The 12,951-nt window shown below is 48.2% G+C and overlaps 1 protein-coding gene across 11 annotated transcripts in view; it reads left to right on the top strand.

The window, feature by feature from the left end:
- LOC147689140 (diacylglycerol kinase delta-like) overlaps positions 1–12,951 on the top strand; it is a 676,657-nt gene that overhangs the window by 457,821 nt on the left and 205,885 nt on the right. The window lies entirely within an intron of this gene.

Here is a 12,951-nt window from a genome sequence, read left to right as displayed (position 1 = left end):
ACATATGTACACCTGACACATGTTTACTTCACACACGCTAGGGGTGGAGAAATGGTATCCTTTTAGGTCTCGCCTGTCGATGCGCATGCGCATCGAGCAAGGCGAGAGTATTGGGACTTATCCGCTCTTTATCCACACTGCAAGGAATCGTGGCGATTCCTTGCAGTGCACGAGAAATTTAAGCTCAATGCGCATGCGCATTGAGCTTAAATGCGCGTGCACATGCCCCCAGCCGCCTGCCTTGCCTACTCTCTCTCACAGCCTCCCCCAGCTCCGCCCCCTCACTACTTGATTGCACGGCCGCTAGGCCGTGCCTCCCCTACTCTCCTCCCCCCTCCTCCTCTCCTCCCCTGCCTGCCTGCCGCTAGGCCGTGCCTCCCCTACTCTCCTCCCCCCTCCTCCTCCTACTCTCCTCCCCTGCCTGCCTGCCGTGTCGCACCTCTCCCCTCTCCGCCCCCTCCCCTGCCCGCCGTGCTTAAACGACAACTTGTTTTTGTAATGTCACGCTTCCAGTAAAATGTGTAAGTCCGATGAAAGATTTGTTAAACGGGGCATCTACAATGGAGCCCTTCGGCACACAATTGATGACTTGAAAAAATCCACACGCTCCCATCTACCATGACCTGATCCAGGCGTGGAGTGGAGCTCGGCCCTGATTACAGGGCTTTAGGACCACCACTGTTTGCACACGTGACACTACAGCACGCGCCACAGCTCTGCGGTGGATCCCGGAGTGGACACTGCAGTCCTGCGCCAAGCTTCGCCTTCTGACACGTCTTGTGTGAGCTTGTCTTTTCCAACTCGGACTCTGCGTTCAAGCTGCGGACCTTGATCTGCTTGGCTGCTCGTAGGAGCAAGTCTGACAGCATGATGTATAATGTACACCGTACGTTACAGCGGCACCTGCTGTTTCAAGATCGATGCCTCGGTGTTATTAGAGATGTTGGTGTTAAGATGCGCAGCAGTAGGGGCAGCTCGTGCGTTGTTAACAGGCTCACAGCCAGTACATCTTGCATCAATCCGTGCCTTACACGAATATATTACTCAATTTAGACTGTACGGTACCGTGAGATGGAAGGCATGTAGTCCAGGGTCGGACTCAGGAACAAAAAAGTGTTCGGAAACCACAATTAAAGTTTCCTCCACTTGCGAAAAAAGTGACCAATGTTTGCCTATCTGGCCACTTTTGAACGTGTAAAGACACGCTGTATGGGTATTTTGTAAGGTGTGGGAGACTGTGTATGTGTGTTTGCTGCGAGCATTTTTGTAGTAACATCATGGAAATCGGCGTTACAAACCCAGCCTATTTGGCCATTTAACAAGCACACCACCAGCTAAAAAAAAAATCGCCCCTCGTCCTGATCAGTCATGCTGCTCATCAAGCACTGAGTGCTTTCCCATAAGGCCATTCCGACCCTGATGCAGTGTCACCCGTTTGCTTTACAACACCCCCCCCCTCCCCCTCCCCCTACCCAATTTGTGTGCAGGCGCCGCCTCTGCTGGCGCGCGCCGCCTCTGCTGCCAGGCTTCGATCGATGCCTCGGTGTTATTAGAGATGTTGGTGTTAAGATGCGCAGCAGTAGGGGCAGCTCGTGCGTTGTTAACAGGCTCACAGCCAGTACATCTTGCATCAATCCGTGCCTTACACGAATATATTACTCAATTTAGACTGTACGGTACCGTGAGATGGAAGGCATGTAGTCCAGGGTCGGACTCAGGAACAAAAAAGTGTTCGGAAACCACAATTAAAGTTTCCTCCATTTGCGAAAAAAGTGACCAATGTTTGCCTATCTGGCCACTTTTGAACGTGTAAAGACACGCTGTATGGGTATTTTGTAAGGTGTGGGAGACTGTGTATGTGTGTTTGCTGCGAGCATTTTTGTAGTAACATCATGGAAATCGGCGTTACAAACCCAGCCTATTTGGCCATTTAACAAGCACCCCACCAGCAAAAAAAAAATCGCCCCTCGTCCTGATCAGTCATGCTGCTCATCAAGCACTGAGTGCTTTCCCATAAGGCCATTCCGACCCTGATGCAGTGTCACCCGTTTGCTTTACAACACCCCCCCCCTCCCCCTCCCCCTACCCAATTTGTGTGCAGGCGCCGCCTCTGCTGGCGCGCGCCGCCTCTGCTGCCAGGCTTCAGCACACCAGGCTGCACACCCCTCACCCCCCAGTCACTTCATCCGCGCCCACTTCACACGCGCTCTGCAGATCATAAACAGGACCATCTGCTCCACTCCCAGCACTGCATGACCATCTTCAAAGCAAGCTTGTAACACGAGCTGCCCTCAGACGTTCCAAGACACACACTTTTAATGCTTCTGAGGTCGATAACATGAGCCCCGTTGCATTGACACACACTGCCCTCACACACACAAGTTACTGTCACACACACACCCTCAACCCCTCACCCTCACTCACCCTCAACACCTCACCCTCACTCACCCTCAACCCCTCACCCTCAACCCCTCACTCACCCTCACTCTCACTCATCCTCACTCACCCTCAACCCCTCACCCTCACTCACCCTCAACCCCTCACCCTCACTCACCCTCAACCCCTCACCCTCAACCCCTCACCCTCAACCCCTCACCCTCACTCACCCTCGACCCCTCCCCCTCGACCCCTCCCCCTCAACCCCTCACCCTCCCTCACTCACCCTCACTCACCCTCACCCCCACTCACCCTCACTCACCCTCACCCTCACTCACCCTCAACCCCTCACCCTCACCCTCACTCACCCTCAACCCCTCACCCTCAACCCCTCAACCCCTCACCCTCAACCCCTCACCCTCACCCTCACTCACCCTCACCCTCACCCTCACTCACCCTCAACCCCTCACCCTCACTCACCCTCAACCCCTCACCCTCAACCCCTCACCCTCACCCTCACCCTCACTCACCCTCACTCACCCTCAACCCCTCACCCTCACTCACCCTCAACCCCTCAACCCCTCACCCTCAACCCCTCACCCTCAACCCCTCACTCACCCTCACTCTCACTCACCCTCAACCCCTCACCCTCACTCACCCTCACTCATCCTCACTCACCCTCACCCCCTCACCCTCACTCACCCTCACTCACCCTCACCCTCACTCACCCTCAACCCCTCACCCTCACTCACCCTCAACCCCTCACCCTCACTCACCCTCACTCACCCTCACCCTCACTCACCCTCACTCACCCTCACCCTCACTCACCCTCAACCCCTCACCCTCACTCACCCTCAACCCCTCACCCTCACTCACCCTCAACCCCTCACCCTCACTCACCCTCAACCCCTCACCCTCACTCACCCTCAATTCCTTACCCTCCCTCACCCTCAACCCCTCACCCTCACTCACCCTCAACCCCTCACCCTCAACCCCTCTCCCTCACTCACCATCAACCACTCACCCTCAACCCCTCACCCTCAACCCCTCACCCTCACTCACCCTCACCCTCACTCACCCTCACCCTCACTCACCCTCAACCCCTCACCCTCACTCACCCTCAACCCCTCACCCTCAACCCCTCACCCTCACCCTCACTCACCCTCACTCACCCTCAACCCCTCACCCTCACTCACCCTCAACCCCTCAACCCCTCACCCTCAACCCCTCACCCTCAACCCCTCACCCTCAACCCCTCACTCACCCTCACTCTCACTCACCCTCAACCCCTCACCCTCACTCACCCTCACTCACCCTCACTCACCCTCACTCACCCTCACTCACCCTCACCCCCTCACCCTCACTCACCCTCACTCACCCTCACCCTCACTCACCCTCAACCCCTCACCCTCACTCACCCTCAACCCCTCACCCTCACTCACCCTCACTCACCCTCACTCACCCTCACCCTCCCTCACCCTCACTCACCCTCAACCCCTCACCCTCACTCACACTCAACCCCTCACCCTCACTCACCCTCACTCACCCTCAACCCCTCACCCTCACTCACCCTCAACCCCTCACCCTCACACAGTGCAATAGGTCTCAGACCATTTCAGTTACAGCTTTAAGAAATGTTTATGGCTTTTTTTATTTGTAATTCTTTAGCATTGGCTACAGGAAACAAAACTGCTAAACATTTACAAAAAAAACCCATAAACAATTCTAAAAGCACTAACTCTAATGGTGCGAGACCTATTGCATTTCCAATGCTTGTTACATGAGGCTCCCTTGACTGTACCTGGGGTTTGGGAAACCCACCCATGCTACATAAAAAAACTATAGTCCACAACCACCAAGGAGTTTCCCATTTTTATGACGTCAAAGATCTCTCACCCTAGAAAGCGAATTTTTCAAACCAGCCAATTTTGGGGTTTCCCTCTCAGAGAAATGTTTTAGCTGCGGAGCTCCGGAGTCAATATCTGGAAAGTGCCACCACCGTTTACAGTAAACAGGTGAACTCGCAACAAAAAAAAAACATTTACAAACAGCAGGGGGGGCATCTGGTACTGACAACTGCACCCCTTCATCCAGTCCACTGGGAACTAGAGTCTTTCTCATTATATATTTTTTTATTATCCTGATTACTTGATTGGAAGATGTGGCATTAAATGGGGCCCCGATGAGATTTTCCTGAATATTTTGTGACTCTGTAACCTATGTTTTGCCCATTAGTACTTGAAATAAACTCTGGGACTCGGTGGTTTGCTGTACTGTGTACTTCCGCTGCGCCCTCCCCTCCCCACTGTGCCAGCCGACACCTGTTTTATCTCAGCATTAGCTCTACTGCTAACACAAAGCAACCATTTCAAAGAGGCTGCTAGTCAGGGGGGCTAATCCTGAATGTACATGTAAACCCCTCTCTGCAGTAGAAAACACATCTAAAGGTCCCATTCCTTTATCGTGCAGTGTTTCAAGTCCCCTCCTGCTTACAGTGTGAAGGACACCCATCTTCCCTTTTATGTAATATTTTTACCGCCCAGGAACAGGTATCATTCGTGCATTATGAGCACCGGGGGCGTAACACAGGCCCCTGCAATTCAGGGGGTCCCAACACTCCAGGGACCCCCCAGCCCTTCAGGGAGGCCCGATTCAGACCAAGGCCAATTCAAGACTGTGAGGGAGACAGGGCCCCCGCCTTATTTTTTGCAGGGGGCATCATTTTGCGTTACGCCACTGAGAGCACCAAATATATATATATATATATCTTGCCATGCACCATTGACTCCATCAGTTGTTTAACCACCCGTCCATTTATCTGTTCAGCCAGCCAACCCACCCATGTATTCATGAATCCATCTATGCAACCATTCAGCCAATCATGGAATTCACATAATCGAACCAGCCACCTAAGCATTCACCCACTCAACGCATATTTTGTCCACAACCTCTTTAACAGACAAGTCATTTACTGAGTGTTTTCCCACCCCCTGCTGGCTGCACTCATGCATACCGAAGAACACACCAAGCAGGTTTCTAAGAAGCTCACAGGGCGTCTAATATGTTGTTACTTTTTGATGGGTGTGCCTTGTGTTATGTGTGTCAGTGGATGTGTTTACTGCACGTTTGTAATGCGTGTGCCTGGTATGCATGTTTACTGAATGTTGTTATTTCGTGTGCCTTCTATTATACGTCACTATGCGTTTTTGTTGCGTGTTTATAGTGTGTGTGCCCACTATTCTTGTTTGCTGTATGTTTTTTTAATGTGTGGATTGTGAGTGTCAGTGTGCTTGGTTACTGTGTATAGCAGTACACTGAAGGACACGTGAAGTTCACAGTCGAGATGGCTGTTGGTGAATCCTGATTGTTGAGCATGTAATGTGTACACTGCCAGTGGCTTTGAATAATTACTCTGAGTGGCTGCGGGTTTGAAGGAACATGCTCTGATTGCATGATGGGACTGTTCCTGGAGTATTCTGATTGGACAGAACATCTGACAGCATTGTCAGTGGCTTTGAATAATCACTCTGAGTGGATACTGGGTTGAGCATGCTCTGATTGCATGATGGGACTGTTCCTGGAGTGTTCTGATTGGACAGAGCGTCTGAGAGCATTGTCGGTGGCTTTGAATAATCACTCTGAGCATTCGGCATATCAGCCATAAAAACGTTTTGCAAAACACTCCAAAAAATTGAAATCTAGCTCCCTCACACATTTTACACTTTTCCCACCTACCCTCTTTCTTCTGGTTAGACAGTGATCCCCAGTTCTGCTGGCTAGTACCAACTGGAGGAAAAAGAGATGAACAGAAAGGTAAGGAGGCAGCAAAATGAGAGAGGTGAAGTAGAACTAGAAACGAGGCATTGATAGGTGTGATGGGGAGAGACATAAGGTAAAGACGGAAAGATCGGGTGCCCAGAAGAAAAGGTACATAGCTGTAGAAAGAGGAAGAGGTAGGTAGATAATGAGAGTAAGAGACATAAGTAATAGTTTATGGTCATATAAACACACATGCAAACCTGCAAGGTGAACCTTCTTCACTTTTCCTTAGAGAATATGTATCAAATCCCACCCAGAATTCAGAAGAAGCAATAAACACCCTCTGTTTTCAGAATCATGGTTTAAGAGACCTACAGACAACTAGTGATATTTATTTAAATATTCCATATTTGTAACAACCCCTCACAATTGTTCACATGCCCCTCCAAGTGTAAGACACATGATGTAGCACCAAATCTGAAGCATGTTCTGTGGGCCACATGCATGATAAAGCACAACCAACCAAAAAAAGTTGTGCAATACCAAATGGCCCTCCTCTTGCAGGCAGAATACAGCCACATGTTTGGGCATAACAGGGCCTTAGCCCTTAAACAGACCAGAGGCAATTATTTTGCAGAAAAACCCATCTATGAATGGCAATAGCCATGAAAAACAGAGAAAATCCGCAAAAAGGAAATGTAACCTCAACATGCTAGAACAGGCAATCCTGCAGCACAGAGAAAGCAGTGACAAGTTTGAAAATGTTGCTTAGGCCTTGAGCAGGGCCTAGCTTAGAATGCCTAATTTTGGGGTTTCATAGAATGAGGCTCAAACAGATCTCTTTTGAGAAAGCACATTACACAAAGTCTTATGCATATCCTGAAATCAACACACACAAATTGGCACATTCCAGCATAGCACCTAAAACAGAGTCCAGTCAGAATGACCTACAAACTACAGCCAAAAACTAACCACATGTTACTAACTAATATTCCTGGCATATAGAGAAATAAGACCCTTGTCTGCATTTTGGATGAAACCTTTAAAAAGAGAGCTAAAAGGTTGACTGGCACACAAATGAATCCGTTTATTTGTGCAAAAAATTGTTACAAAAATCCATTAAAATGGTTCCTACCTGTTCCTTCTTGCTTCAGAGGAAGACATCGTCTGGCAGCACCCTGCATTTCCGGGTGCTGGATGTGATAAGTCAGTAAAGGTTTGGGGCAGACCTACTGCACTGAGCCTAGTGCTGGATTTTTTTAATGTGGCGGTACTGCGATTGAGGCGCACTAGATGTGGCTTTTCTCAGCCTGCTTTGATCAGCCCTGTGCAGAGTGGGGTGCCAAGGGGATTGGTTGGCCCTCTTGAGGTAGAGCTTGGCATTTTGGTGCATCTGGTTCGAAGAGTAACTGAATAGAAAAGGCTGGGTGAATACTCTGTAGTTCTATATGGGAAAGTCAGGACTGTCTTCTGCCTAAGACTCTGGAGTTGGACTGGGCCACTGAAGGCCTACGCATAGATTCCTTCCTCCTGGGAAGGGAAGGGAAAGGTTGGGGCTTAAAGAGATGAAGATTTAGGCTGAAGCATCAGCCTGTTGAAGTGGCCTTAAGAGGGCTGGGCAGGTCTTCGCTTTGACCTCCTGCTGTGATCTCTGGATAGGATCTTCCCGGTGATGGGTGCTGTAGAGTCCAACTTGAAGTTGTCTGATGCAAGCTGCTGGCTAGCTGCTTTAATGTCCCTCACCTGGCTAACGTGGGAAGGGTAATCAGGTGGTGGGATGGAAATCTATGAATTCTCACCCCCACTTCAATCCAGAAACTGTGTCTTACTGGCTGACTGTGAAAGGGAATGTGGTTAGAGCAGTGAGACAGAAACCCATAGTCCTGCTGTTTTCTCCCTCATGCAAGCAGCAAGGGAGGGGTGTGGCATATGGAGATCAGGCAGGAAATTTCAGTGTCCCTTTCTGATGGGGAGGGAAAGGAAAGCCACAAACATCACCCAACAAGATCCCCCATTGCAGGCTGAGGAGGGAGTCACTGGAAAATATGAACATAACAAAAGGTTATCTTAGTGCAAGCTTAGACTCTCCCTAAATAACAAAAAGGAGAATTAAATGGAAATTTTGCATCAGTGTCCACTGAAACACTTAATGTGTCCCTCTGGGAACAATGAGATATTAATTACCTTTTGGCCAGGTGTGCAAGGTGAAATGGCCTCAACACCTGATCTGGCTAGGTTTGCCACTTGAATAGATTGCCCCTTAGTTGGTTTGTTACTTGCATGGCTGGTATTTTCATTTTCTGGCAGGTCCAAAATTAACATAATCACCCAAATCCAGTATTTGCTCACTATGCACATTGAACAGTAAACATAAGGGAAAGCACCTAAAAATGTTTTGTGAAGCTGCCTAAATGATCCATGACTGATTGTTTAACTAAACAAAGTCAGAAAAGTTGTGTTAAAAAAAATACAGATGTGTTTTTATGAAGCGTCCTCTTTAATTATCAAGTTCCTTATGCAGAATCATTAAGCATGAAACAAATGTTTATTTTTTATTGTTGTTCTTACTTTTGACAGTTTTATATAGTGTGAACTCAGCCCAAGGCATAGGCCATTCGAGCCCTATTCATGAGTACCAATTACAGTACACAAGATCAGATTTTTTATTTAAGGGCCTGGGAGATTAAGTAATTTGTCCAAAATCACAGGATATTGAGCAAATGCCACGGTTTGAACTTGATTCCCCACCCCTGCAACTCTGACCTTCAAGGCATGAAAGTGGGAGAATGTTGTTCTTGGGAAGGACACAGGTGCCAAGGTGACAATGTGCTACAGCCTGAGCAACAGAACAATAGCGAGGCCCATTTGAATATTGAATTACTCAACACCTCCACAGATATCCATTGCCTGAGCAACAGAACAACTGTGAGGCTCCTTCATTACTAAATTACCCAAGCCCGCCCCAGCCCTCCAACTGCCTCAGGGCAATGTCCTGGCAGGGGAGAGGATTAGGCATAAGGCACAGATGCTGGGGCAGCAATAGTGATGGAGGCTGAGGTGAAGACGGCTCAAGTCCACAACATCACCTCGCCCTCACAGCGATGCCCCAGCATAAACCCACCCCCCGCCCACCATGCCATGAATGAGAAGGTACGTGGGTGAGGGGCCAGATGAAAAAAACTGTTTCTGGACTGCGTGGGCCCCAGGGGAGCCAAGGTGAGAATGGCTCAATGGCCTGAGCAAAACCCGGCCCCCATGGAGGCCGATTCTTGCACACAATCACCCGCTCCCAGCCCACCGTCAGGGCGATTGCTTGGCAAGACAGGGACTCAAAGAGAGGTCACAGCTGATCATCACCCGACAACCCCCCAGTGAGGCTGCTTTACTCTCCCAGTTCAGTGCCCTCTGTGGGTTGGGAAAGAAAAAATAACGAGCCACAGAGGGCACTGAGACACCAGCCTTTGGGCCGATGCCTGACTGCCCGGTGTGCCAATCCCTCCCTGACTCTGAGTGGTTCCTAGATTGAACATGCTCTGGGTGCCGGATGGGACTTTCCTGGTGTGTTCTCATTGGACGGAGCATGTGTTGGTAGCAGGCGCCCTCTATGTGTTGTTAGAATGGCAGGGATTCATATGAAGGGAGGGTCGCTTGGAGCGAGTGCATGGACCACCTGTTCCTGGACCTGAGCCTTTCTGCAGGAGCTCCAGTAGGGGGCTCTCTGCTGTTTAGTAAGAGAGGGCTCAAGCATGAGGTCTGTAGCCTAGACTCTATTAACCCAAGAGATGGTGAAGAGTCTGACGCCACATATGTAGTTATTTGATGAGCTCCTGGACACATTAGGGGCTACTTTAAATATGGAGTTGAAAACGCCGGCAACTGCTTCGTACTTGGGGTTTCCTCCAAACGTTGGCAGATTTTCAGTTACCGCCAAACTCTAAACCTGTCTCCAAGCCTCTGATGGTCCCATATTGACTGGCTTGAAAGAATCGCCCTGAAGACTGCCAGGCAGGGGCATGATTGGGATCGCCCCTCAGGGAGCTGCCTTTAGGCGTCGAGGTAGATCTGCGGCAGCCTTGGCTCGCCAATCTTGCCCTTCTTGGGGCAGTGGTTCAGACTATTCATGCATGAGCCTAATGCACGTTTCAAACTTAAGATGGTCCTTGCTTTCTCCCCATCAGTAAAATGCTCAGCTGGTGATCACTGTGTGTGTATTTCTAAAGTGCAAATACACGTTATGTTATTGTACGGTCATTGCAATGTAGTCATTTAGACTTTTCTAGAGGTTTTTTCTGAGCTATCTGCTGTGCGAACAGAATGTGTAGACCTCCTGTCATGGCGCCGCTTGCACCCAATGGTATTTTGGTTCTGAATAACAGATCTTTATTCTTACCCAACTCATTTCTACTCATATTATCGACCTCAGAAGGATGAAAGGCTGAGTGGACCTACCAGGATTTTAACCTGTGACCATGTGGTCAAACACAGGCCCCTGCAGTGGATGCATTACTGCACCAAGCTACCAACCCCATACTACTTGTTGTGGCTCCACTACTTCTCTGATAAAAAATGGATAGTTTCTCTGTTTCACCCTGTGCATGTACTGCCTTGACCTTGTAAAGGATTAGAGCACCACCTTAGGGGATGTGAGGAATGACCCAGCGTTCTAAATCACATAGCATATTATAGGAACATTGGCTATTGCCTATCAGTACCTACAAACTCATCACAAACAGCTCATGATGTTTGTTGCATATTTGGGCACTGTACAAAGGTGGGGGGTCTAGGGAAAAGAACAGATCCGAGGAATGAGAGAGGAGAAGCTGACAGGAGAAGGAGGTTACCAGCTGCGGTCTAGATAGCTTGTGGATGCTGGATCTAAGAAGGCAGGGAGTTGCAGGTCCTTGGAACACGACAAGAGAAGGCCTGGTGACTCGTATTTGTTTTTTGTATTCGCGAGCTTGTCACTGTGAGTGTTACATTGCCCCCCTGTTGACTGGGAGCTTTCAGATATGAAGAGCCTGACTTCATGGCTTTGTAAGTGATGCATAGACCCTTATGGCATCTTACAGTCTCACCAAGAGCCTTTTCCTGGTTAAAAGACTTAGGAATATATTCTGCACGGTTGTGTCTGACTGTATACTGTGCCGGCTTCAAATGTAGTGCTTTATTGATGTACCTTTAAAGAGCTGTGAGTTGGTCAATGCACACATACCTTTATGCACACTCCTGTCTTATGTTAGAACTGTTTGTTTTAAGAACACAGTGATATCCATGTATCTTTATTCCCAGCTGTTTGGATGGAGCTGTAATCACCTGGAATGTTAGATTATTGTTGTATGAGTGATATTTTAACTTAAGGGGTTTCCTGGACCTCTAGTTATCACTTGTTTATTATAGTACAGCACCAAAGCTAAGTTTACTCTATATTTTGCACAAAGTTTATGCACATCAGCATTGTCCATGTGTTGTACACAAAGAGTGTATTGGTCCAAGATCAATATAAAGTGAAGCTTAAGCCATCCTTTCTGCTGCTAGTACAGTCTTCTGTCGTGTAATGCTAGCTTACCTACTGCTTTCTAAATTAAGTGCATGAGATCTGTTGCTGCAATAAATGGAAGCAAGACCCAGAAGCATCAACCCTGCAGAGCCAAGTCCATGTTCACTCTGTTTATCAATGTTTCATTATTCTAAATCTACAGCCTTGTGTCTCTTACTACTGTTCTCATCAGTCTCATAGCTTGATCCAGTGACTCTGGTTGTTGACTGTCTCTACTGTCTCTTTCTACTGCCTGAACTCATCATCTGTTTCTATGCATTGATGATGTTGATTGTAGGTGCCCCTTGTGTAATTATTTCTTGACATCTTTATCGCCAAACGCTATTGAATGTCTCTGAGTTTGTCAGTCTCTGTCAGTTGTATTGATCACGCATTGACTACTGACCAGCTCTACGTATGGTCTCAATCGGGTGTCTCAGTCGCCTGTTCTCATCTATGTTTTGTCAGTCTGTCTGTATCAATCACTATGTCCTGCTGTCAGTCTCTCTTGGTATCAATGTCTATCTAGAAATCTGACATTCTTCAGAGATTGTGACCTTCACTAACACAACTACCTCTATATAGGTTTATCCTTTTCCTGTGCTTGCAAACAACTTCTCATCACTTGTGAAATATGTTTTGTTTTGTGTGTGTTCCTGCTTCCCACAGTCCAGAGACAGGCAACGGCCTTGCAAATGTTTTCTAGTGTTTTGATAAAGAGGGTAATTTGATTTTTGAAACATCAAGCTCTGAGACCCTTCTTCCTCAGGTTAAGGCCTTTATAATTCTATAGATCATGTACATAGATGCCTCATGATCCTGCTGGAGGCTTCTCATTTCTGTTCATCTCAAGGTCAGAAATGAATGATTCACCATCACACTGGTGGTCTGTGCCCTATGCAATGGAATATCAGCACTTTGAAAACCCAAATCATGTCTTGATCCTTATGGTTCAATGCAATCTTCAATCCTGTAGCCTTTTCCCACATGGGTCCCAGCATTCTTCAGTCCTATTCCCGTCCGCCTACCCCTATTTACAGGTTGATGTATTCTTGAGATGCACAGAAGTCAGACTTTTCATTCAAATTGTTATGTGTTCAGATTTTTCAAACCCACCACTAGCAGGCATTGATATTATAGCCTTATAGCCTGCCGTGGCGGCCTATACTGGATATTTAAGGCCAGCTCCCACTTTAAAGAAGGGAGCGGAACTTTAATAGCCGGTATAGCCCTGCTATGAAGGGCTATAAGGCTATTAGAATATTCTGCCACTGGAGGGC

This window comes from Lissotriton vulgaris, chromosome 10 (genome assembly GCF_964263255.1).
Source record: "Lissotriton vulgaris chromosome 10, aLisVul1.2, whole genome shotgun sequence".
NCBI classification, from domain to species: Eukaryota; Metazoa; Chordata; class Amphibia; order Caudata; family Salamandridae; genus Lissotriton; species Lissotriton vulgaris.
The sequence above is the reverse complement of the archived record's forward strand: the minus strand, read 5'-3'. Positions and strand labels throughout refer to the sequence as shown.